This window comes from Anolis sagrei, chromosome 4 (genome assembly GCF_037176765.1).
Source record: "Anolis sagrei isolate rAnoSag1 chromosome 4, rAnoSag1.mat, whole genome shotgun sequence".
NCBI lineage: Eukaryota > Metazoa > Chordata > Lepidosauria > Squamata > Dactyloidae > Anolis > Anolis sagrei.
In genome coordinates, this window is record NC_090024.1 from 244370005 (window position 1) to 244395160 (window position 25156).

General features: G+C 44.0%; 1 long non-coding RNA gene across 1 annotated transcript; it reads left to right on the forward strand.

The window, feature by feature from the left end:
- Window positions 1-5992: 5992 nt before the first annotated feature.
- On the forward strand, window positions 5993-10527 carry LOC137096841 (uncharacterized). Its single transcript, XR_010909775.1, has 3 exons — window positions 5993-6050; window positions 9574-9650; window positions 10093-10527. It is a non-coding gene; the product is annotated as an uncharacterized lncRNA (long non-coding RNA).
- The last annotated feature ends 14629 nt before the right edge of the window (window positions 10528-25156 follow it).

Genomic DNA, 25156 nt, shown 5'->3' on the forward strand with positions numbered 1-25156 from the left:
TAACAGATTTTTACTCATCTTGGCCATCTAGTCCAACGCCACTCTGCCAAGAAGCAAAATTGTATTCAAAATCGCATTGAGGAAAATCACATTCAAAGCACCCCTGACAGATGGCCATCCAGCCTCTGTTTATTAGCCTCCAAAGAAGGAGCCCCCATCACACTCTGGGGCAGAGAGTTCCACTGCTGAACAGCTCTCCCAGTCAGGAAGTTCTTCCTAATATTCAGGTGGAATCTCCTTTCTTGTAGTTTGAAGCCATTGCTCTGGGTCCTAGCCTCCAGGGCTTGCTCCCTCTTCCCTATGACTTCCCCTCCTATCTTGATCCATAGCCCTCATCATATCGCCTCTAAGCCTTCTCTTCTGCAGGCTATATATGCCCAACTCTTGAAGCAGCTCCTCATAGGGTTTGTTCTCCAGACCCTTGAAGAACAAGGGCCTGGACCAAGACTTCTCTGGATCAATGAAAAAACGAAATGCAAAGATACAGAATGGGGGACAATGCCTGGCTCGAGAGCAGCACGTGTGAAAAAGATCTTGGAGTCCTCGTGGACAAGTTAAACATGAGCCAACAATGTGATGTGGCAGCAAAAAAAGCCAATGGGATTTTGGCCTGCATCAAGAGGAGCCTAGTGTCTAGATCTAGGGAAGTCATGCTCCCTATGCTCTATTCCGCTTTGGTTAGACCACATCTGGAATATTGTGTCCAATTCTGGGCACCACAATTCAAGAGAGATATTGACTCTAAGCTGGAATGTGTCCAGAGGAGGGCGACTAAAATGATCAAGGGTCTGGAGAACAAGCCCTATGAGGAGCGGCTTAAGGAGCTGGGCATGTTTAGCCTGAAGAAGAGAAGGCTGAGAGGAGATATGATAGCCATGTATAAATATGTGAGAGGAAGCCACAGGGAGGAGGAGGGAGTAAGCTTGTTTTCTGCTTCCCTGGAGACTAGGATGCAGAATAATGGCTTCAAACTACAAGAGAGGAGATTCCATCTGAACATGAGGAAGAACTTCCTGACTGTGAGAGCCGTTCAGCAGTGGAACTCTCTGCTCCGGAGTGTGGTGGAGGCTCCTTCTTTGGAAACTTTTAATCAGAGGCTGGGTGGCCATCTGTCAGGGGTGATTTGAGTGCAATATTCCTGCTTCTTGACAGAATGGGGTTGGACTGGATGGCCCATGAGGTCTCTTCCAACTCTTTGATTCTATGATTCTATGATTCTATGAAAGTCTTGGTCGAGCTCCCTATAATTTTCCCCAAATATTAATTGTGCCTCCACAGTGAAATTTCTCTTCAGCCCCAAAGTTCTATCATCAGAGAATCACGGAATCCTAGAGTTGGAAGGGACCCCCAGAGACCATCCAGTCCAAACCCCTTCTGCCACAACTCAATGCTATTGAATCCTGGGACTTGTAGTGTGACAAGGTCTCTAGCCTTCTTTGCCAAAGAGTCCTGATACTCCCAGGATCCCATAGCATTGAGCCATGGATGTTAAAGTGGCATCAAACTGAATCAGTTCTACATTGCAGATCCACCCTTGATCTAGGGTCCTGTCTGCTGCGGTTGCCAAACAGCTGCTCTAGAAAGTCCAAAAAATACCCAACTTTTATGCTAATTGAAGCTTCTTTTTTTTCACAGAAAGTTATTTATGATGTCAGCACGCTTATCCAAGACCTCAGCATGACATTCAGCCTTGAACCTCAAAGGTAAAAAAGGAAAGGGGAAGAAATCATAGTAATCCTTTTAGTGTTGTTCTCTGGCTAAAATTATCTTTTCTGAAATCAGATTTTTTTAAATTAAGTGAGACTACGTTCTAACAATCTGGTTCCATGTTTTTAGCACCCTTATTTTTATTGCAATGCACCATTATTATCGATAGGCCTACTCTGAGAAAAGGCATGCATTCTTGGAGCAGGGAAAGGAAGGAGATGAAGTATTGCATGCTCATTTGCAATCACTTATGAAATTCTTTTAATCCTATTTATTTATTTATCGTATCAGGAGCAAACAAAGGGCACAGTTGTCCTTTGACCAGTAGCTGACCACTTGGAGTGCCTCTGGTGTTGCTATAAGGAGGTCCTCCATGGTGCATGTGGCAGGGCTCAGGGTGCATTGCAGCAGGTGGTCAGTGGTTTGCTCTTCTCCACACTCTCATATTGGGGACTCCATTTTGTGGTTGCATTTTTTAAGGCAAGCATCCCGAGCTCTGAGGATTATTACCTAGGAAGGAATCCCACTGGAGCATTGCAGCGCACCCAAATACCTGGGAGTCACTCTGGACCGTGCTCTTACCTACAAGAAACACTGCCTGAACATCAAGCAAAAAGTGGACGCTAGAAACAATATCATGCGAAAGTTGACTGGCACAACCTGGGTGTTGTGGTTCAACAGGATGATGGGGATGGGAGTGCAGATGTTGGATTTCAATGTTCTTCTGAGTCACAGCCTGCACAGGCTGCACAGGCTGAGTTTGTAGGGAGGCCGCGGTTCTCATAGGAAAGGAATGCAGTTGATAACCCAGCCTCTGATAACCAGGCTCAAAGTGGCCAGGTGCTCAGACGTAGCCCGAGGATTGCGGCCAAGTGTTGAGATCATCACTTCGGTGGGAAAGTTGATTTGTTTTGATGTTTAGTCAATATAGGCCCCGCTCTGGGGATTCTTCGGTGTCAGTTTCAACATTGCTTTATGGGTAGCTCAAGCTCCTGGCCTTGGAAGTCTTCTTGGGAAGGCTGCTTCATGCTGTTTCTTGGATTTTGCACTAGACCTGTGCTTCAAGTCTCTTGCCTTGGCTATATGATTATATTGGATTAATTCTAGGAACTGCTTATATAGAATCATAGAATCATAGAATCAAAGAGTTGGAAGAGACCTCATGGGCCATCCAGTCCAACCCCCTGCCAAGAAGCAGGAATATTGGATTCAAATCACCCCTGACAAATGGCCATCCAGCCTCTGCTTAAAAGCTTCCAAAGAAGGAGCCTCCACCACACTCCGGGGCAGAGAGTTCCACTGCTGAACGGCTCTCACAGTCAGGAAGTTCTTCCTAATGTTCAGATGGAATCTCCTCTCTTGTAGTTTGAAGCCATTGTTCCGCGTCCTAGTCTCCAAGGAAGCAGAAAACAAGCTTGCTCCCTCCTCCTCCCTGTGGCTTCCTCTTACATATTTATACATGGCTATCATATCTCCTCTCAGCCTTCTCTTCTTCAGGCTAAACATGCCCAGTTCCCTAAGCCGCTCCTCATAGGGCTTGTTCTCCAGACCCTTGATCATTTTAGTCGCCCTCCTCTGGACACATTCCAGCTTAGAGTCAATATCTCTCTTGAATTGTGGTGCCCAGAACTGGACACAATAGGGACAATATCCTGTTCTATTGATCTTCTTATTGCTTATGAACTGCCTTTTGTTTGGAAACCTTACAATAAACTATATACCTCACAACTGCGGTTGGTTTTGGTTGAGCGCAGGTGAATCTTATTCTGAGATACAACACTGGGGATCACAACCAGACACAGTGAAGACATCTGCCCTTGTGCTGTGCTACTCTGCTGCTGAGTACGCATGCCCAGTGTGGAACACATCTCACCACGCTAAAACAGTAGATGTGGCCCTTAATGAGACATGCTGCATTATCACAGAGCGTCTGCGCCCTACACCACTGGAGAAATTACACTGCTTAGCCAGTATTGCACCACCTGACATCCGCCGGGAAGTAGCAGCCAATAGTGAAAGGACCAAGGCAGTGACATCTCCAGGTCATCCCCTGTTTGGGTATCAGCCAGCACGTCAACGACTTAAATCTAGAAATAGTTTTCTAAGATCTACAGAACACCTCAGCAAGCGAGAGTCCAAAAGTGGCAGGCTCAAACCCAGAACCTCCACCAATGGCTGATACCAAATGAGAGACTCCCCCCTGGGCAAACAGAGGACTGGGCGACTTGGAAGGCACTGAACAGACTGCGCTCTGGCACCACGAGATGCAGAGCCAACCTTAAGAAATGGGGCTACAAAGTGGAATCCTCGACATGCGAGTGTGGAGAGGAGCCAACCACTGACCGCCTGCTGCAATGCACCCTGAACCCTGCCAAATGCACAATGGAGGACCTCCTTGCGGCAACACCAGAGGCACTCCAAGTGGCCAGATACTGGTTAAAGGACATTTAATCAACTACCAATCTCACAAATTTTGTATTTTGTCTGTTTGTTTGCTTTGTTCTGTTAGAAATGTAATATAATTGACTGGTTGCCCTGACACGACAAATAAATAAATTTCTTAAGGTTGGCTCTGCATCTCGTGGTGCCAGAACATAGTCTGTTCAGCACCTTCCAAGTCACCTAGTCTTCTGTGTGCCCAGGAGGGAGTCTCTTATTCAGTATCAGCTATGGATTGAGGCTCTGGGTTTTAGCCTGCCACTTTGGGACTCTCACTTGCTGAGGTGTTCCTGCAAGTATCTCTTAGGAGGCTATTTCTTGATTTAAGGCATTAGTGTTCTGGCTGATATCTGGATGATAGCTGAAGAGAGGATGGACTGAAGATGTCACTGCCTTGGTCCTTTCATTATTGGCCCCTACTTCCTGGCAGATGTCAGGTGGTGCAACACCAGCTAAACAATGTAATCTCTCCAGTGGTGTAAGGTGCAGACACACTGTGATAATGCAGCATGTCTCATGAAGAGCCACATCCATTGTTTTAGTGTGGTGAGATGCATTCCACGCTGAGCTTGCGTACTCAGCAGCATAAGTAGCAAAGCACAAGGGTAGATGTCTTCACTGTGTCTGGTTGTGATCCCCAGGTTGTGCCAGTCAGCTTTTGTAAGATATTGTTTCTAGCACCCACTTTTTGCTTGATATTCAAGCAGTGCTTCCTGTAGGTCAGAACACAGTCCAGGGTAACTCCCAGGTATTTTTAATCCTAAATAGAGGACATCCATTGGATCACTGTCATTGAATCAACATTTGGCATTTATTCTTCTCCAACATGCATTCATCAATTGGATCCAGGGCTTTATTTCTTGGGGGAAAGATTGTTGCATAAAGGATGAGATTCACAGGACTAGATTTATTTGGATTTCCCATTTTTTTTAATTGACTATAATGATTGGTGAAATAACCACAAGCATCTAATTACAAAAAAAGGTTTGGAGGTCCTTATTTATAGAAACAACAGCCCCATCTACATTGCCATAGAACACAGTTTGAACTTGCAATTTATGGTCAGTGTAGACTCACAATGTGGCTTGAATGTACTGCATTATATGAGCACCTGATGCATCGTACTAGATCTTGATTTTCGCTCTGATAATTGGAAATTTCAGGTGTTTTTGATACAGGTTCTTTCTCAGGTTGCAAGACAGAAATCTTTGCATTCAAGGAAAGCTTTTAGCCAGAACAGAACATGCACAGTGTACACAAAGTCTTGACCTTGTTTTCTCCTCCTCTCCACAGACTTACTGGAGTCTCCCTGACTCGGTCTAGTATTGGAGTCTTTGATGTAAGTAAAATATTGCAGAATCGTAACATCCTAGAGTTGGAAGAAACCCAATGGACATCCAGTCCAAACCCAATCCAAGCCCTCCCAACAGATGGCCATCCAGCCAGGGAAGGAGACTCTGCTGGACTCCCAGGGAGCAGCAGATTCCACTACGGAACACTCCTGACTGTCATTAAGTTCTTCCTAATGTTTAGGGAGACTCCCTTTTCCTGCATTTTGAATCCATGGCTCTGTTGTGTCCTTGGAGACCTTATGACACACACATCCCATCCCTGATGCTGTTTGATTGCAAGTGTCTATGGGTTCTATCATTTGATGCAAGGCTCATTTTCTTGGTCACTCGCAGGCAAATAATCTGTCATGTGCACTTTTTGTAAGATGGGATGCAATTTCCTTCTTTCATTCTTAATTTCTCCATCAGAATCTGATTTGTGTGTGTGCAATGTCTGTCTGCAGGTCCCCATCTTCGAATCCAATTTAATTTCATGCGTTTTCTTTCAGCCTCTGCCCATGCGTCCTGCAATATTGCAGCTCCTATCCAACACATATGTATCATATGCAAACAGTAAGTACTGTGCACATTTATGAATGAGGATAGATGGGTGGAAACTGTTGTCTGCTTATGGCCTTTTCTTCAAACTTCTGGATTTGAACTGATTTTATTTCCCTCCAAATGCGGTTATGCACTTGGTTTTGACAGTGGCCTACTCTACACTGCCATATAATGCAGTTTGAAACTCCAAGATATGGTCCGTGTAGTCTCATATAATACAGTTCCAAGACGTTAAACTGTATCATCTGAATGTATTGTCGAAGGCTTTCATGGCTGGAATCACTCAGTTCTTGTGGGTTTTTTCGGGCTATATGGCCATGTTCTAGAGGCATTTCTCCTGACGTTTCGCCTGCATCTATGGCAAGCATCCTCAGAGGTAGTGAGGTCTGCTGGAGCTGGGAAAAAAGGGGTTTATATATCTGTGGAATGACCAGGGTGAGACAAAGGGCTTTTGTAATTTGGGCTGGGTGTGAATCTTTCAACTGACCACCTTGATTAGCATGCAATGGGCTGACTGTGCCTGGAGCAAACTCTTCTTGAAAGGTGATTAGATGTCCCTGCCTGTTTTTCTCTCTGCTGTTTTTGCTGTTGCAATTTTAGAATTTTTTAATACTGGTAGCCAGATTTTGTTCATTTTCATGGTTTCTTCCTTTCTGTTGAAATTGAATTGTTGAATTGAATTGTTGAATTGTTGAAACTAAGCCCTTTGTCTCACCCTGGTCATTCCACAGATATATAAACCACTTTTTTCCCAGCTCCAGCAGACCTCACCTCTGAAGATGCTTGCCATAGATGCAGGCGAAACGTCAGGAGAAAATGCCTCTAGAACATGGCCATATAGCCCGAAAAAACCCACAAGAACTGAGTGTATCATCTGAGTCTACACTGACCATATATATTGCAGTTTCAAACTGCATTATATTGCAGTGTTTAAACTACCAATTGAAAGCGCTCAAAGTTTTTTGCTGCCACTCTTTTTAGTTGCTTAAAACAGCTGAAATACTACTACTTCTTCATCATCCTGGAAAGAAGTGACAAGTGGAGTGCCGCAGGGTTCTGTCCTGGGCCCGGTCCTCTTCAGGATCTTTATTAACGACTTAGAGGAAGGGCTAGAAGGCAGGATCATCAAGTTTGCAGACGACACCAAATTGGGAGGGAGAGCCAAGACTCCAGAGGACAGGAGCAGGATTCAAAGGGATCTTGACAGATTAGAGAGATGATGGGCCAAAACTAACAAAATGAAGTTCAACAGGGACAAATGCAAGATACTCCACTTTGGCAGGAAAAACGAAATGCAAAGAGACAGAATGGGGGACAATGCCTGGCTTGAGAGCAGTACGTGTGAAAAAGATCTTGGAGTCCTCGTGGACAACAAGTTAAACATGAGCCAACAATGTGATGTGGCGGCAAAAACAGCCAATGGGATTTTGGCCTGCATCAATAGGAGCATAGTGTCTAGATCTAGGGAAGTCATGCTCCCCATGCTCTATTCTGCTTTGGTTAGACCACACCTGGAATATTGTGTCCAATTCTGGGCACCACAATCCAAGAGAGATATTGACAAGCTGGAATGTGTCCAGAGGAGAGCGACTAAAATGATAAAAGGTCTGGAGAACAAGCCCTATGAGGAGCAGCTTGAGGAGCTGGGCATGTTTAGCCTGAAGAAGAGAAGGCTGAGAGGAGGCATGATAGCCATGTATAAATATGTGAGAGGAAGCCACAGGGAGGAGGAGGGAGCAAGCTTGTTTTACGCTTCCCTGGAGTCTAGGACGCGGAGCAATGGCTTCCAACTACAAGAAAGGAGATTCCATCTGAACATGAGGAAGAACTTCCTGACTGTGAGAGCCGTTCAGCAGTGGAACTCTCTGCCCCGGAGTGTGGTGGAGGCTCCTTCTTTGGAAGCTTTTAAACAGAGGCTGGATGGCCATCTGTCAGGGGTGATTTGAATGCAACATTCCTGCTTCTTGGTAGAATGGGGTTGGACTGGATGGCCCAGGAGGTCTCTTCCAACTCTAGGATTCTAGGATTCTATAAACCATTAAAATAATGTAAAAAAAATAGTCAAACTCTTCACAGCACCCCCTGTCTCATTCTTAAAAACCCTTTTAAAGCCTTCTTATCATCATCATCATCATCATCATCATCATCATCATCATCATTTCATTCTGCTTTCCTCTCTTAAAGGAGACTAGAAATTACATTTGTTGCAGCTTCTCTGAGACCCTTAGATATAGAGAAGAACGTAAACATTTAGATAGATAGATAGATAGATAGATAGATAGAGATAGATAGATAGAGAGATAGAGAGATAGAGAGATAGAGAGATAGAGAGATAGATAGAGATGATAGATAGATAGATAGATAGAGAGAGAGAGAGAGAGAGATAGATATAGATAGATATAGATAGATAGATAGATAGATAGATAGATAGAGATAGATAGATAGATAAAGAGATAGATAGAGATGATAGATAGATAGATAGATAGATAGATAGATAGATAGATAGATAGACAGATAAAGATAGATTGCGTACAAACCTTCTCCTCTTTGGATTTTTGCAAAAGGAGATTCAATATGACCCCAAAACATGGACGATATGTCCCTGGAGTTTGCGTGGATATGGGAAATAATAACAAACCCTATTATTTTCAAAGGATAATAAGGGACCCTAATTTTATACCTGGGATGGATAAAGGAGGGTGTAGCTTTTACAGGTTGTCCCAAGGTTTTATCTACTCTGCACAATTAATGTAGTTTGACACCACTTTCACAGCCATGGCTCAATGTGATGCCATCCTGGGAGTTACAGTCTCACAAGAGTTTTAGCCCTAGGTTCTTGTGGGTTTTTTCGGGCTATAGAGCCATGTTCTAGAGGCATTTCTCCTGACGTTTCGCCTGCATCTATGGCAAGCATCCTCAGAGGTTGTGAGGTCTGTTGGAAGTAGGAAAACTGGGTTTATATATCTGTGGAATGGCTGGGGTGGGGCAAGGAGCTCTTCCCTGCTGCAGTTAGGTGTGAATGTTTAGCTGATCACCTTCATTAGCATTTGAAGGCCTGCCTGAGCCTGGGAAAATCTGTTGCTGGGAGGTGTTAATCTGTGCCTGGTTTTTTCCTCTCTGTTGTTTTGCTGTTATAATTTTAGAGTTTTTTTTAATACTGGTAGCCAGATTTTGTTCATTTTCATGGTCTCTTCCTTTCTGTTGAAATTGTCCACATGCTTGTGGATTTCAATGGCTTCTCTGTGTAGTCTGACATTGTGGTTGTTGGTGTGGTCCAGCCTTGTCTGCTAAAGAATGCTGGTGCCTCAACAAACAACAGATCCCATAATCCTTTAGCATTGAGCCATGGCAATTAAAGTGGAGTCAAGCTGGATGAATTCTACAGTGTAGATGCAGCCTAAGTGAAACCATGGATGTGGGGATCATATTGTATATGCAGAATATGTACTGTCTGGAGCAGATACACTGATTATGATCCCATCACATGCACATACATGTGTCTCTACAAACCTACATATGACTTTTCCCCTTCTAGTTGTGCTGGCTGCTGGATTCCCGCTACCAATGATGAAAGAGCTTGGAGTGAAGAAGGTGGATGTCGCCTCTGGAGAGGTATGGGTCGGGGCTAAGAATGCAAATCCATTGCAATGAGATCATAGTAAAATGAGATTCCCAATAGAGAAAGCATGCTTTGGGCATCTTACCATAGTTGTTGTTGTGCTTACCCATTTCTCCTTGTAACTCGAGGTGGTTACAACATAAATACACAATCATTTGATGAAATGCACATATTAAAATGTATTTCTACAGAAGACATATATTAAAATACACAGATCAAAGATTAAAACATAGAGGGCATTCTATAGGGTGGAAGTGCCGTTTATATTTGCTGCATACTTTTTGGGAGGAAATGCCCACAATGCAAGAAGTTGGGGTGACTTGTGGTTGGCAAGCCAAGGACTACAAAAGTGGGGTTTGGCAATCACACGCCACAATGGTTTTAATGGGCAACATAGGCAGAACTAACACAGCTGTGTTCTTTCTCAATCCGTAGGGCGTTCTCCTTCTGATGGCCTAATATTCCATTGTGAAACCAATCTCTTGGAAACAGGAATGGATCTAGAAGAAGACAGAAAGTGCTGCTGGTTTTTCCTGTCCCCAATTAGGTGGTCTTTATTGTTCTGGTTCACCTCCTTTGAACGCCAAAGGCACCCCAAAAGCAGTCATTGGCTTTCATTTTTCTGCTCTGTAGGGCTAAGAGAAGACACTGACCTGGACTCATCTCCTCCAGACCTCAGAAGGTCAAAGCAAAAGCAATGGGATATTTGGTGTTCTTCACAGGGAGGGGGAAATCTTGCCATAATTTCCAATTCTTTGGTGGGGTATTATTTGCACAGAGATGAGTCTTGTTTCTCCGGGGAGCCCTCTACTTTGTTTCCTTTGCTTGCTTCTCTTACTTTGGTAATAAAAAATTCTCACCTGACTATAAGGTGCCTCCTTTTTTAATGAAATACGTGTGTCAAAGTATTGTCGAAGGCTTTCATGGCCGGAATCACTGGGTTGTTGTAGTTTTTTTGGGCTATATGGCCATGATCTAGAGGAATTCTCTCCTGACGTTTCGCCTGCATCAATGGCAAGCATCCTCAGAGGTAGTGAGTTCTGTTGGAACTAAGAAAATGGGTTTATATATCTGTGGAATGACCAGGGTGGGACAAAGGACTCTTGTCTGCTGGAGCTAGGTGTGAATGTTTCAACTGACTACCTTGATTAGCATATAATGGCCTGACAGTGCCTCAAGCAAACTTTTGTTGAGAGGTGATTAGTAGGGCTGGGCGGTTCCGTTTGTTAATTTCGTAATTCGTTATTAATTCATATTTAAATTAGCTTACGATCCGATATTGAGCCATGCAGGAATAGTGTGAGGAGTAAATTAGATTCGAAACAATTTTTTCAATTTATTTCGTTATTGTTTCGTTATTATTTTGAAATTATTTCGTAATTTTTTCATAATTATTTCGTAATTATTTTCGCATGTCTGGTGCAAGTTTTATAGTTGTTGTTTGTTTTATCACACCAACAGTCAACAACAGAGGGAGAGGGAAGCTTCAGAAGGTCCCCCTGACCCATTTGGAGGTTTTTTTAGCATATTGCGCAATCGCGTCCACCATTAACGAATCGATTCGAAATTAACGAAATTTCGTAAATAACGAAATTTTGAAATCTCAAAATTTTGGAAGTATTTAGAATTTGGAAACGCTAGCACCCCCTGGAAACAAATCGAGTTTAGAAACAAAATTTTCCGTGGTTACCCAGCCCTAGTGATTAGATGTCCTTGTTTGTTTCCTCTCTGTTGTTGTGCTGTTGTAATTTTAGAGTTTTTTTAATACTTGTAGCCAGATTTTGTTCATTTTCATGGTTTCCTCCTTTCTGTTGAAATTGTCCACATGCTTCTTGTGGATTTTCATGGCTTCTCTGTGTAGTCTGACATGGTGGTTGTGAGAGTGTGTCAAAGTTTTTATTTCTCTTGTGTGAAAATGCCAATTTAGGTTGAGAACAAGAGTTGGGAGACTATATGGTTCTCTCGTGCTAGGTTATCTCAAAACATGTCCTTTAGCAAAGACATTATAGATGTGGCGGGCGGCCATGTAGTGATTTTATCTAGGACCACAGATAAGGAGGTCCATGCCTGGTGAGCTTTCGCTAAATCAGATCAACCAGGACAGAGAACAAAGCACTCCTGGTTTGAAAGCAAACAACAGAGGTTGATTATAGTTGGGCAAAAGGGATGCAAGTACTGAGTCACTGACCACTGTGTGAAACTGATGATGACGTGGGTATGCTGATAATTCCTTGATTGACTTACGTATCCAGTTCGGAAAAAGACAAAGGTGCGGAGCACAGAAGACAACAGGTGATAATGCAAGATATCCAGAGGCTCGGTTGTCCTTTCAAAAAGCTAATTTATTTATCTTCACTTAGCTTTTCCTTCTGTGGGAATCATAAGCCTCTGGACACATCTGCCCAGGGAAACTGCGCAAGGGATTATCTGTCTCACTCACACACAAAAGGAAATTCATTTCCAGCTCTGGGAGATTGCTGGAGGGATATTTCCTGATGGCTCAGTGATCTACATTCCCAAGGGTTGATGCTAATAGAGGGAACTTGGGAAACAGGTGCCTCCACAATATGTTTGATTTAGCTTAGAATCATAGAATCAAAGAGTTGGAAGAGACCTCATGGGCCATCCAGTCCAACCCCATTCTGCCAAGAAGCAGGAATATCGCATTCAAATCACCCCTGACAGATGGCCATCCAGCCTCTGTTTAAAAGCTTCCAAAGAAGGAGCCTCCACCACACTCCAGGGCAGAGAGTTCCACTGCTGAACGGCTCTCACAGTCAGGAAGTTCTTCCTGATGTTCAGATGGAATCTCCTCTCTTGTAGTTTGAAGCCATTGTTCCATTGCGTCCTAGTCTCCAGGGAAGCAGTAAACAAGCTTGCTCCCTCCTCCCTGTGGCTTCCTCTAACATATTTATACATGGCTATCATATCCCCTCTCAGCCTTCTCTTCTTCAGGCTAAACATGCCCAGCTCCTTAGGCCGCTCCTCATAGGGCTTGTTCTCCAGACCTTTTATCATTTTAGTCGCTCTCCTCTGGACACATTCCAGCTTGTCAATATCTCTCTTGAATTGTGGTGCCCAGAATTGGACACAATATTCCAGATGTGGTCTAACCAAAGCAGAATAGAGGGGTAGCATTACTTCCTTAGATCTAGACACTAGGCTCCTCTTGATGCAGGCCAAAATCCCATTGGCTTCTTTTGCTGCCACATCACATTGTTGGCTCATGTTTAACTTGTTGTCCACGAGGACTCCAAGATCTGTTTCACACGTACTGCATCTCAAGCCAGTCATTGTCCCCCATTCTGTATCTTTGCATAATAATAATAATAATAATAATAATAATAATAATAACTTTATTTTTATACCCCACCACCATCTCCCCAAGGGGACTCGGGGCGGCTTACAAAGGGACAAGGCTGAAGATTATATATTTATTTACAGCATTTATATTCTGCCCCTTTCACCCCGCAGGGGACTCAGGGCAGATGACACTGTACATTCAATGCCATAGACACACAACATATATAGACAGACACAGAGGCAATTTAACATTCCAACTTTTCATGAGGGTATTCTGGCCACCAGGTGAGCTGTTACTTTTGGGGGTAGTCCTGCACCCCGGTGGTGCAACAGGTGAAACTACTGAGTTGCTGAACTTGCTGACCGAAAGGTCGGCAGTTCAACTCCGGGGAGCATGGTGAGCTCCCACTGTTAGACCCAGCTTCTTCCAAGGTAGCAATTTGGAAACATGCAAATGTGAGTAGATCATTAGATACTCCACTGGCGGGAAGATAATGCCACTCCATGCAGTCATGCCAGCCACATGACCTTGGAGGTGTCTACAGACAGCACCGGCTCTTTGGCTTAGAAATGAAGATGAGCACCAACCCCAGAGTTGGACAAAACTAGACTTAATGTCAAGAGGAAACCTTTACCTTTACCTACGTGCACCTTTAACCTTTAGCGAATGTGAAGGGCTGACTACTAGGCCTGTCGGTTTTAGTTCATTAATTCGTTATTTCGTAATTAAATCGTTATTTTTACCATTTTCGAAGCGATTTCAAAACACATTTTCAAACCCGGAAGGGTTTAAAAATATCGAAACAGCAGCCCCATATATTTTACGAGCTTCAGCTCGTGTCGTTAATGGGATGGAGGCTGCTGTGCTGACTGAGTGCTGCTGCTGGTGCCTGGGAGCCAATCCGGCGCTCCCAAGCACCCCAGCAGTGCACCGTGGCAGAAGCCGGAGCCGATTGGATGGCGCGCGCGCGCTCACAAGCGGCCTCCGCGCGCCATCCGGCTCCGGCTTCTGCGCCCTCCTCCTCCTCCTCCTCCTCCTCCTAGCACTTCCTGCAACACAGCTGGGAGGAGGAGGAGGAGGAGGAGGAGGGCGCAGAAGCCGGAGCCGATTGGATGGCGCGCGCGCGCTCACCTGAGGAGGAGGAGGAGGAGGGCGCAGGAGCCGGAGCCGGATGGCGCGCGGAGGCCGCTTGTGTGAGTTTGTATGAACATGGTCTGGAACATGTATGACCATGTTCCAGAAGCATTCTCTCCTGACATTTTGCCCACATCTATGGCAGGCATCCTCAGAGGTCTGTTGGAAACTAGGCAAATGGAGAGTTATATCATCTAATATTATCTATTAGGCCTGTTTGATCAAGAAAAAATTTGTTTCTAAAATGTTTTGTAAATATTTACGAAATTTCGTAAATAACAAAACATTTTTTGGGAAAGTTTTGTAAATATTTTAAATATCGAAACAAAAAAACACCCCAATTACGAATCGAATTTAGAAACAATTTTTTTCTTGATCAAACAGGCCTACTGACTACATATGCTGTGATTGGACTTGTTCAAAATGCATTAAGGTAGAGGGAAATTTACACGTACAGTAAATGCTGGGAAATAATTACTTTATTGACTGTAGAAGAGACAATTGACATCCTTCCCTGACAAAATAGTAGAAAGGCAAGCATGGTTTCTTCCTTGGACCACAGCAGGTCTACAACTCAAGGAGAATCTGAAATGAGGAAACAATTGAGGCTTCTTCCATGGTTCAGACCTGGAGCCAAGATGGCAGATGAAGCAGCCAGAAAGGAGATCTGGTCTAAGTTGAATCTTCTTCAAGGTCTACAGCTTCAGACTGCTGCAAAAGAAGGGAAGGTGATCAATGGGAGGGAACAGAGCTTCATTCCTCATTTAATTGTAGGACATCATTTGCTATCACATTTGTTAAAGCACCCTCCTTTTAAGTTAAATTCTAATTGCTAGTCACAAACAGAGTGGCAACCCCCTGAAATAATGGGATTGATGCACGTGTTGTCTTATGGGTTCAGCTAAATCATTCAATGGGTCTATTTTGGTTTGCAGGTGGATTGAAGTCTAAATGTCCAGAGATTCAGATATGAGGACTAGTCATTAAGTGTAGGCTGGACGTCTGTCTTGACCAGTACCAAGGAGAGGTTGTCCAGCGTGTATTCCTTATGGCTTGCTACAAACTGTTTTAGTAGGGAGAGTACTCAGCTAGATGTTGGCAATTATCTGAAAAGTTTGTAAATCAGGGTTTCTTAACTGGGTTTCCCTATAATCCTAGGATTCTGAGAGGGGTTGATGGGGATGCCACACACTGAGAGGCTGAAAGGGGATGACTAATAGTCCTGGAGTACCCAGATCCCTGGAGCCAGGGTGAAGGATATGAGGAGCTGAGAGGGAAATCAACTTTCAGATGGAACTTTGCTTTATAAGCATACTGTACCACACCAGGAAGGAGGCTCTTGAAGTGGCTGACACCCATGTTCTGTATCATGGTCCTAAAGAAGAGAAAAGGTTCATCCTTAAAATGTTGACTTCAGAAGCATCTTCTTTTCTGGGTCAAGGTATGGTTTGTTGGCCTCTTATGCAGGAGAGGGGAAAGAGCATTTCTGTATGGTATTGGGAAGGCAGCACACTCCCGTCTCTATCGCTACCCAAACCACTCTTGCCAAAGCTTTATTAAGATCTCTGAATGCTCACCCAGGCAAGAGCTTGATGTGAGCCACTTTGCTCATGCAGTTCTCAACCATGAGCTTGAGCTCCCTGGATTCGTCTTGCACCATCTGAAGATAGGCTTTGATGTCGACTTCCACAAGAAGATGCAGAAGATCAGTCGGAACCCCAGAAGGCCTGGAAGAGAAGGGGGCATTGCTATCCAAGCCCAGAATTGGATTCAAGATCCCTAGGGCCATCCAGTCCAACCCTTATCCAAAAACCTCTGGAGAAGGAGACTCCACCATGCTCCCAGGCAATCAGTTGTTTTTCATAGAGCTGTATATTGCAGTTTTGATTTCCCAAAAAATGGGATCATGCAGATGCCATTTGGTTTCCCTTTTACTTGAGGAAAACAGAGGCCCCTTCTACACCGCCTGTCACGACCTCCTTTCCTGGTGTTGTGGGAAACCATGAAAGTAGGTCATGCCTTGGCCAGTAGTGCACCTGAAGCAAGGGAAAGCTGACCAGGATGGAGGGTCTCCATGGAAACAGGGCAGGCATGGTGAAAGGGAGAGCCAGGATGAGGGATATGAGGAGTTGAGAGGGAATGCAACATTGAAATGAAACTTTGCTTTGTAACTGTACTGTATGTTTTGAGAAATGAAAACCTTCCAGTCTGCCTGTGAGGCAGTTTCGTCTCTAGAGAAGTGCAGGAAGGGACACCACTATATAAAATCCAAGTCATCTGCTTTGAACTGGATTATATAGCAGTAGAGACTCATATAATCCAGTTCAAAGCAGATAATTTGGATTATATGGCAGTTTAGAAAGGTTTACTTGAAGTATATCATGTGTCCAGTCATAGCTTATTATTAGGGCTGGGTAACCACAGAAAAATTTGTTTCTAAACTCGATTCGTTTTTAGGGGATTTTTGCGTTTCGTTTTTTAAAAGAATTTTTTCTTTTAAAAAGTTCGAAATATACGAAATTTTGTAAAATTATGAAACAATTACGAAACAATTACGAATCGATTCGTTAATGGCAGACGCGATTGTGCAATATGCTAAAAAAACCCTCCAAATGGGACAGGGGGAACTTCTGAAGCTTCCCTCTCCCTCTGTTGTCGACTGTTGGTGTGATAATTTATTTTTTATCACTGATAAAACAAACAACAACCCTAAAACTTGCACCAGACATACGGAAATAATTACGAAACAATGACGAAACAATTACGAAATAAATTGAAAAATTTGTTTCGATTTTTAATTACTCCTGCATGGCTCAATATTGGATCGTAAGCTAATTTAAATACGAATTAATAACGAATTACGAAATTAACGAACGAAACCGCCCAACCCTACTTATTATGTTAGTAAATTGATGTTCTGACATTATAAACCAGCAGTTTAAACTGGAATATTCTGCCAGACTGGATTTGGAGGAAACCCCCAGCTTTGTCCACCTCTTCAGAATTGACAATATATTGCTGACGGAATGCGTTACTGTTGGTGTTGTCATTTTTATGAGCACCACAGTTGCCTACATCAACATCGCAGACCTTGACCTAGGTTTGTTTGCTTGCTTTTAGGTACTGCCTAAACATTCAATGATGTCGCGATAGGTAATTGTGGATCCCAAGGAAGAGGATTCCCGAACAGGTCTTTCTGCTTACCTGGCCTTCCCGGGTGCAGCACCTGGACTATTGCCCAGGAGTTTCATTTTGACAGGCAGGGTCAGTTGGAACCTAACATCTGTCAGGGGATCCAGCTTGAGGCCAGACACATCAGCATTCACAATCTTCCATCTAGAAAGTGAGAGAGAGTTTGGCCAGAGTCAGAATTGGAAACTGTGGCTGGAAGCTTTATGCGCATAAACGCCCTGCTATGAACCATACACAAGGAGGTGCAGTCAAGACTCCATCAGTGTCACAAATGGACAGTGAAGAGACAGCTCCCCTGGTGGCCAGAATACCCTCATGAAAGCCTGGCTTGAGAGCAGTATGTGTGAAAAAGATCTTGGAGTCCTCGTGGACAACAAGTTAAACATGAACCAGGAATGTGATGTGGTGGCAAAAAAAGCCAATGGGATTTTGGCCTGCATCAATAAGAGCATAGTGTCTAGATCTAAGGAAGTCATGCTCCCCATGCTCTATTCTGCTTTGGTTAGACCACACCTGGAATATTGTGTCCAATTCTGGGCACCACAATTCAAGAGAGATATTGACTCTAAGCTGGAATGTGTCCAGAGGAGGGCGACTAAAATGATCAAGGGTCTGGAGAACAAGCCCTATGAGGAGCGGCTTAAGGAGCTGGGCATGTTTAGCCTGAAGAAGAGAAGGCTGAGAGGAGATATGATAGCCATGTATAAATATGTGAGAGGAAGCCACAGGGAGGAGGGAGCAAGCTTGTTTTCTGATTCCTTGGAGACTAGGACACGAAACAATGGCTTCAAACTACAAGAGAGGAGATTCCATCTGAACATGAGGAAGACCTTCCTGACTGTGAGAGCCGTTCAGCAGTGGAACTCTCTGCCCCGGAGTGTGGTGGAGCCTCCTTCTTTGGAAGCTTTTAAACAGGGGCTGGATGGCCATCTGTCAGGGGTGATTTGAATGCAATATTCCTGCTTCTTGGCAGAATGGGGTTGGACTGTTGGCCCATGAGGTCTCTTCCAACTCTTTGATTCTATGATTCTATGAAAGTTAAATAGCCTCTGTGTGTCTGTCTATATATGTTGTGTGTCTACGGCATTGAATGTTTGCCATGTATATGTATGTACATTGTAATCCACTCTGAGTGCCCTGCGGGGTGAGAAGGCTGGAATATAAATGCTGTAAATAAATAATAATAAATTCACTGAGGTTAGGGGCACAGGAGCCCATGAAGGGGAAACAATGCAAGTAATGAAATTCCTATGTTTTTACTTGAGAGAAAACACCTCCCTAGGAAATTCTAGGTTCTCCAGCATGACTCTGGGAACAACCTCTGCTGGAAATTGACCACAGGATTGCACTGAAGGACCAAGGTGACATCTCTAGAAATTAGGGCTGGGCAATTCGTTTCGTTAATTCGTAATTCGTTAAAAATTCGTTAATTTTTGAATTACAAAACGATTACAAAACTTATTTTTAAATCTGGAAGTGTTTTTAAATATCGAAACGGCAGGCGCCAAAAAATTTTGTATTTCCGTCCATTTCGGAAATACGTAAGATGGCCGCCTGGCGATGCTTGCTGGGAGCTCTCCTCTCTCGGCGCCGGCTGAGCAAGCAAGCAAGAGGGCGAGCGAGAGGGCGAGCGGCGAGCGAGAGGGCGAGCGAGAGGGCGAGTGGCGAGCGAGAGGGCGAGCGAGAGGGCGAGCGAGAGGGCGAGCGGCGAGCGAGAGGGCGAGTGAGAGGGCGAGCGGCGAGCGAGAGGACGAGCGAAAGGGCGAGCGAGAGGGCGAGAGGGAGGTCTCCTTCTCTTTCTTTCCTTTTCTCTTCTTTCTCTCTCTCTCACCTTTTGCAGGGGGGTTCTGAGCTCTCTTTCCCTCCTGGTTGGAAAGGCAGCCCCCATTGTGCCCTTCTTTCTCAGCCATGGCAGAAGCAGATCAGCAGAGCCTTGGAAACGTCTCACTTGCTTCCTCTTCTCTCTCTCTCTCTCTCAATTCGAGGCAGGAAACCCCTCCATCCTGCAGCCATCTACACTGCAGCCTGGATGAGGTTTGGCACCACATTGGCTCAATGCTGTAGCATCCTGGGAGTTGTAGTTTGGCAGCCTGGGAAAAAGAGCCCCTCCTGGAAGGAACCCATCCTAGCGAGAGGGCGAGAGGGCGAGCGAGAGGGCGAGCGGCGAGCGAGCGGCGAGCGAGAGGGCCCGCCAGAGTGAGTGCCTGCCTTCCCTCCTTAATAATAATTTCTCCTCCCTATTCTACTAAATTAATAATTAAATTAAAAAAATATTTAAAAAATATTGGGAAAAAAAGGGCGCCATCTTTACAAAATGTTTTGTAAATATTAACGAAATTTCGTAAATACCGAACTTTTTTAAGGGAAAATTTTGTAATTATTTTAAATATCGAAACAAAAAAAAACCCCAAATACAAATCGATTTTAGAAACAAATTTTTGCGTTGTTACCCAGGCCTACTAGAAATCTCTAGGTCCTTCCATGGAGTTGTACTGGGATATATATACAGTGTATAAGGGGACTTAATAGTGTATCTTAAATTTGACCAAAAAAGGGAACCTCTCCTTCCCTGAGGACAGTGTCATTTTGCCGGCTCCCCTACATACTTTTATTCATCCATTGAATTTATTTTCCACCTTGTTCCCAGTATAACTTACTTAAGCAGATGAAGGAGACTTGCAAGCAGACTTTCCTTGCTTCCAAAGACGTTTTCAGGCAGACCTTTCTTGCCTCCCACTTCACCTCCAAGCAGATCTCTTCTTTGCCGCCCAAAAGGACCAGGAAACAGACTTCCTTGGTTGTCCGGGGTGCCACCTCGTAAGTCTCCTAAAAGATCTCCTCCCAAGAGTTCTTCAAGAAGCACATCGTAGCTGGTGATCTGGGTGAAAGCTGTAGAAAGTTGATACCATTTTGTACAAGAGATGGAAAGTCAATAAAGTAAAACTATGCCCCAGCATTGTTCACCACCATCACAACTATTACCCCCTTTTCATCCCCAATGCTGTGTTGCCTTTGACTAAACCAACTCCTGACTCTATAGGCAACCCTTACACCACTTTTGTCCCATCATCAATTATATGCAATTGGGACATGAGCTATGTTCAACGAGGGCATATTTTTAGAGGCATAGAGGCAAGCCTTGAAGCTTGTCATTGCCAAGTTAATGACACTGGCATTCCCTTGCAATGAATGATGATTAATTGGCACTGTTTATAGTGCCAAGAAAAATACACGGGTGGTTCCAGCACCAATAGAAACTGCAGATAAAGACTCTGCTCCTTCTCCGGACCAATCACTCCTCTTCTACCTGAGTAAGCAAGGCTTCACCTGAGTTTTGGCTTGTTCCAGATCTGCCCAAAAGCATGTGTCTTTCATTTGTTAGACATGTTAGAATGTAGTTCTGAGAAGAAATAAGGATTACTAAATTCAGATAGAGAACAACCCACATATCTTCTTGCACTTACCACAGATAGCACCGGGACTGTGGCACAGCTGGCTGGGAATCAGCTGTATTAAGATCACTACTGACCAAAAGGTTATGATTTCAAAGCCAGCCTGGGTCAGAGTGAGCTTCCAACCAATTTGTGTAGCTTGCTGTCGGCCTTTGCAGCCCGAAGACAGTTGCATCTGTTAAGTTGGAAATTTAGGTAACGCTTATGCTGGGAGGCTAATTTACGGTGCCATAAAAATCTCCAGCAAGCCTGCAAAGAATGAGGAAGTATTTCATTAGTGTCACAAATGGACGGTGAAGCGAAAGCCCTCCTGGTGGCCAGAATACCCTCATGAAAAGCTGGAATGTTAAATAGCCTTTGTGTGTCTGTCTGTATATGTTGTGTGTCTATGGCATTGAATGTTTGCCATGTATATTTATGTACACTGTAATCCGCCCTGAGTCTCCTGCGGGGTGAGAAGGGCGGAATATAAATATTGTAAATAAATAAATAAACAATCTCTAGTGAAATGAATGACTTCTGGAGGAAACATATCATAGACTAATGCTGTAGGATCTAGAAAATGCCTAGCGGGAAAATATCTCAAGCATTTCTAAGTTCTCCAGCAAGACCATGGTCGACGTCCAGTAGAAGCAAATCATGGAGATTCCATGGAGAGGAGATTCCATCTGAACATTAGGAAGAACTTCCTGACTGTGAGAGCCGTTCAGCAGTGGAACTCTCTGCCCCGGAGTGTGGTGGAGGCTCTTTCTTTGGAAGCTTTTAAACAGAGGCTGGATGTCCATCTGTCAGGGGTGATTTGAATGCAATATTCCTGCTTCTTGGCAGGGGGTTGGACTGGATGGCCCATGAGGTCTCTTCCAACTCTTTGATTCTATGATTCTATGATTCTATGGACTCATGCTGGAGGAAATAGAAAATGCCTAATGTGAATACCTCTCTAGCATTTCTAGCTCTTCCACTATGAGTCTGTGGTCAACATACTAAAGAAATATATGGATGACTTAAAAAATGTCTAGACTTGTAGATGTCCTCAATCTTTGGTTCCTCAGGTGTTTGGAAGTTCAGTGCCCACCATTCCTAAGACTCGTATGCTGGCCGGTATTTCTGGGAGTTGAAGTCCAAAAATACCTGGAAGACCAAAGGTTGAGAACCACTCGTCAAGGTTCAGCATTTCAAAGTCCTCCAGCATGACTCAACTTCTAGCAGAAGCATATCTTGGGCCCCATCTACACTGCCATATAATTCCATTTGCCTTATAATATTCAGTGTAGACTCATGTAATGACAACAAAAGAGATTTACAGATGAGCGTAAAGCTAACTTACAAAATAAACTGAGAATTGGGAAGTCCTGACCCTTGAGTGGCTATTCGGAGGCCTGTGGATTTTGAAGACAAACAAATGGAGGGTGAAAAGGAGAAACATGTCAAGAGGAAGGAGCCTCAAACAAACTCTTGTCATGACCTCCTTCATCTAGAATTGTATATCCTCACTGTGAAAAAAAAAACCATACAGATCCAGAATACAATTCAATTACGGATCCACTGCCAAAACTCTCACTCTGGAAACTCAGGCTCATGGGACACGAGAGATCATTTATAATACAGGGATTGCCTACAATAATGCAGATTGAACTGGATTATGTGAATCTACATTGGCCATGGTGGTCCACGCTTTGGTTACATCCCGTTTAGATTACTGCAATGCTCTCTACGTGGGGTTGCCTCTGAAGACTGCCCGGAAGCTTCAATTAGTCCAATGTGCGGCAGCCAGACTACTAACAGGAGCGGGGTACAGGGAGCATACTACTCCTCTGTTGCGCCAGCTCCACTGGCTGCCAGTCAGCTTCCGAGCACAATTCAAAGTGCTGGTCTTAACCTATAAAGCCCTAAACGACTCTGGATTATATGGCAATGTATTTATTTATTTATTTATTTATTTATTTAGCAGTTTTGTATACCGGTCTTCTCACCTCCATTCGAGGGACTTGGGCCGGTTTCCAACATCAATATTACAGACCGTCATTGAAACATCATATTTCTAAATCACACTAAAACATTAAAACATTGAAACAATTAAAATGGCAAAAATACAATCATATGATTACAGTGGTCAGTCGTCATCAAAGTCATTATTCGTCGTCATCCATCCATATCACAGGATCATGGCTCATTCGTTGAATGCCAGTCCCCAAAGCCAGGTTTTCACCTGTTTCCTGAACGTTAAGATCGAAGGGGCAGTTCTGATCTCCAGTGGAAGGGAGTTCCAGAGTTGAGGGGCCACCACCAAGAAGGCCCTGTCTCTCGTCCCCACCAGACGCGCCTGTGAGGCCGGTGGGATCGAGAGCAGGGCCCCTCCAGACAATCTTAGTAATCTTGATGGCTCATAGGGGAGGATACGTTCGGACAGGTAAATTGGGCCGGAGTCGTTTAGGGCTTTATAGGTTAAGACCAGCACTTTGAATTGTGCTCGGAAGCTGACTGGCAGCCAGTGGAGCTGGTGCAACAGAGGAGTAGTATGCTCCCAGTACCCCGCTCCCCTTAGTAGTCTGGCTGCCGCACGATGGACTAATTAACTACAAGAGAGGAGATTCCATCTGAACATTAGGAAGAACTTCCTGACTGTGAGAGCCGTTCAGCAGTGGAACTCTCTGCCCCGGAGTGTGGTGGAGGCTCCTTCTTTGGAAGCTTTTAAGCAGAGGCTGGATGGCCATTTGTCAGGGGTGATTTGAATGCAATATTCCTGCTTCTTGGCAGGGGGTTGGACTGGATGACCCATGAGGTCTCTTCCAACTCTTTGATTCTATGATTCTATGATTCTATGATTCTAATTGAAGCTTCCGGGCAGTCTTCAGAGGCAACCCCACGTAGAGAGCTTTGCAGTAATCTAAACAGGATGTAACCAAAGCGTGGACCACCGTGGCCAAGTCTGACTTCCCAAGGTATGAATTGTATTGTATTGATTGTTTTATTTGATGTTTTGTTTATTGATGTATTGTGGGCTTGGCCTCATGTAAGCCGCACCGAGTCCTTTGGGGAGATGGTAGAAGGTACAGATAAACATTATTATTATTATTATTATTATTATTATTATTGCCAGGGAGTGGGGTCTTTAGCCTTCCCTGCCAAAGATTTTGGGTGTCTCAATAAATACAACTCTCCTGGATTGGGTCATGCCAAATAAAGTGGTGTCAAGCTGTATTAAATCTACATCCTGAGACATCCACTGAAAATATAGTCCATTGCCTTGAGATTTTTTTTAAGAATGTCCACATTTTTTTTTGTGGAAATTTCATTTTTGTAAAAGAAACAGAGAACCATGTCTATGCCCAAAGTACTGTTATTGTTCTATCTCTATCTATCTATCTATCTATCTATCTATCTATCTATCTCTAATATAAAAAATTAAAGAGATGCAAATACTGACTTCCTAGATTGTTGTTCAAATCAAGCTTGCCGTTTGCAGGGTTCCCTTCTTGCGCCACAGCTTGTTGGAAGGGCTGGAGGCTGCACAGAAGAAGGACGGTCCAAACCTTGATCATCTTGACCTGAGGAAATATGAATCCTGGAGTTGTAAAGGAACCCAGGGCCACCTAGCCCATCTCCTTCTGCCAGGCAGGATTCCACAATGCAAGCCCTCCAGACAGATGGCCATTATTCAGCCTCTTCTTCTGAACCTCCAGAGAAGAAGGAGGCTCCACCAAGCAGGCACCAGATTCCCCTGGAGAACACCTTGGACCCTCAGGAAGCTCTTCCTAATATTCAATATTCAACTGCAGTAGGTCAACACCATGGAAGCCGTAGTTTTAAAAGGCCTTTAGCCTTCTCTGCCAAGGAGCACTGGTTCTTAACCAAATTCCAACTCTCAGGATACCACAGCATTGAGCCATGAAAGCTTAAGTGATGTCGGACTACATGAATTATGCCTTGTAGATGAAGCCTAAATGTAAATTTCATGGAGTCAGCGAGCTTTTTCAACATGAAACAAGCAATTTAGATGAGAAGAAAATCCCACAAATGTTCATTTTAGCTCCCGTTGTGTTCATATATGAAATTGAATAACCCAAAGTCAGATTTTCATATCCAAATCCATTCCTGCTTAACCATCTAGCAAGAGTTTGAATGCAAATTATGTTGATTATTACATATACATGAATTAACATCTAGCCCTTGAAAGATCAATCTTGAGTTGGGAAATCAGACTGGTTGGTTCATTTTGGGAAAAGCAACTTTTTTGCCAGGGAGTCAAGCTGAGATCCCTTTGCATCCTTACCGTGCTCACCTGTTGGCTTCGCAAGTTGTCCCCAAGGTGTTCTCCTCTGTGGAGTAAGGCATTGTGAGCCAAGAGCCTATGCCTCTTATATAGTAAATGTATACATCAGGAATGAGGAAAACCCTCTTTGTGGGAAACCCATGA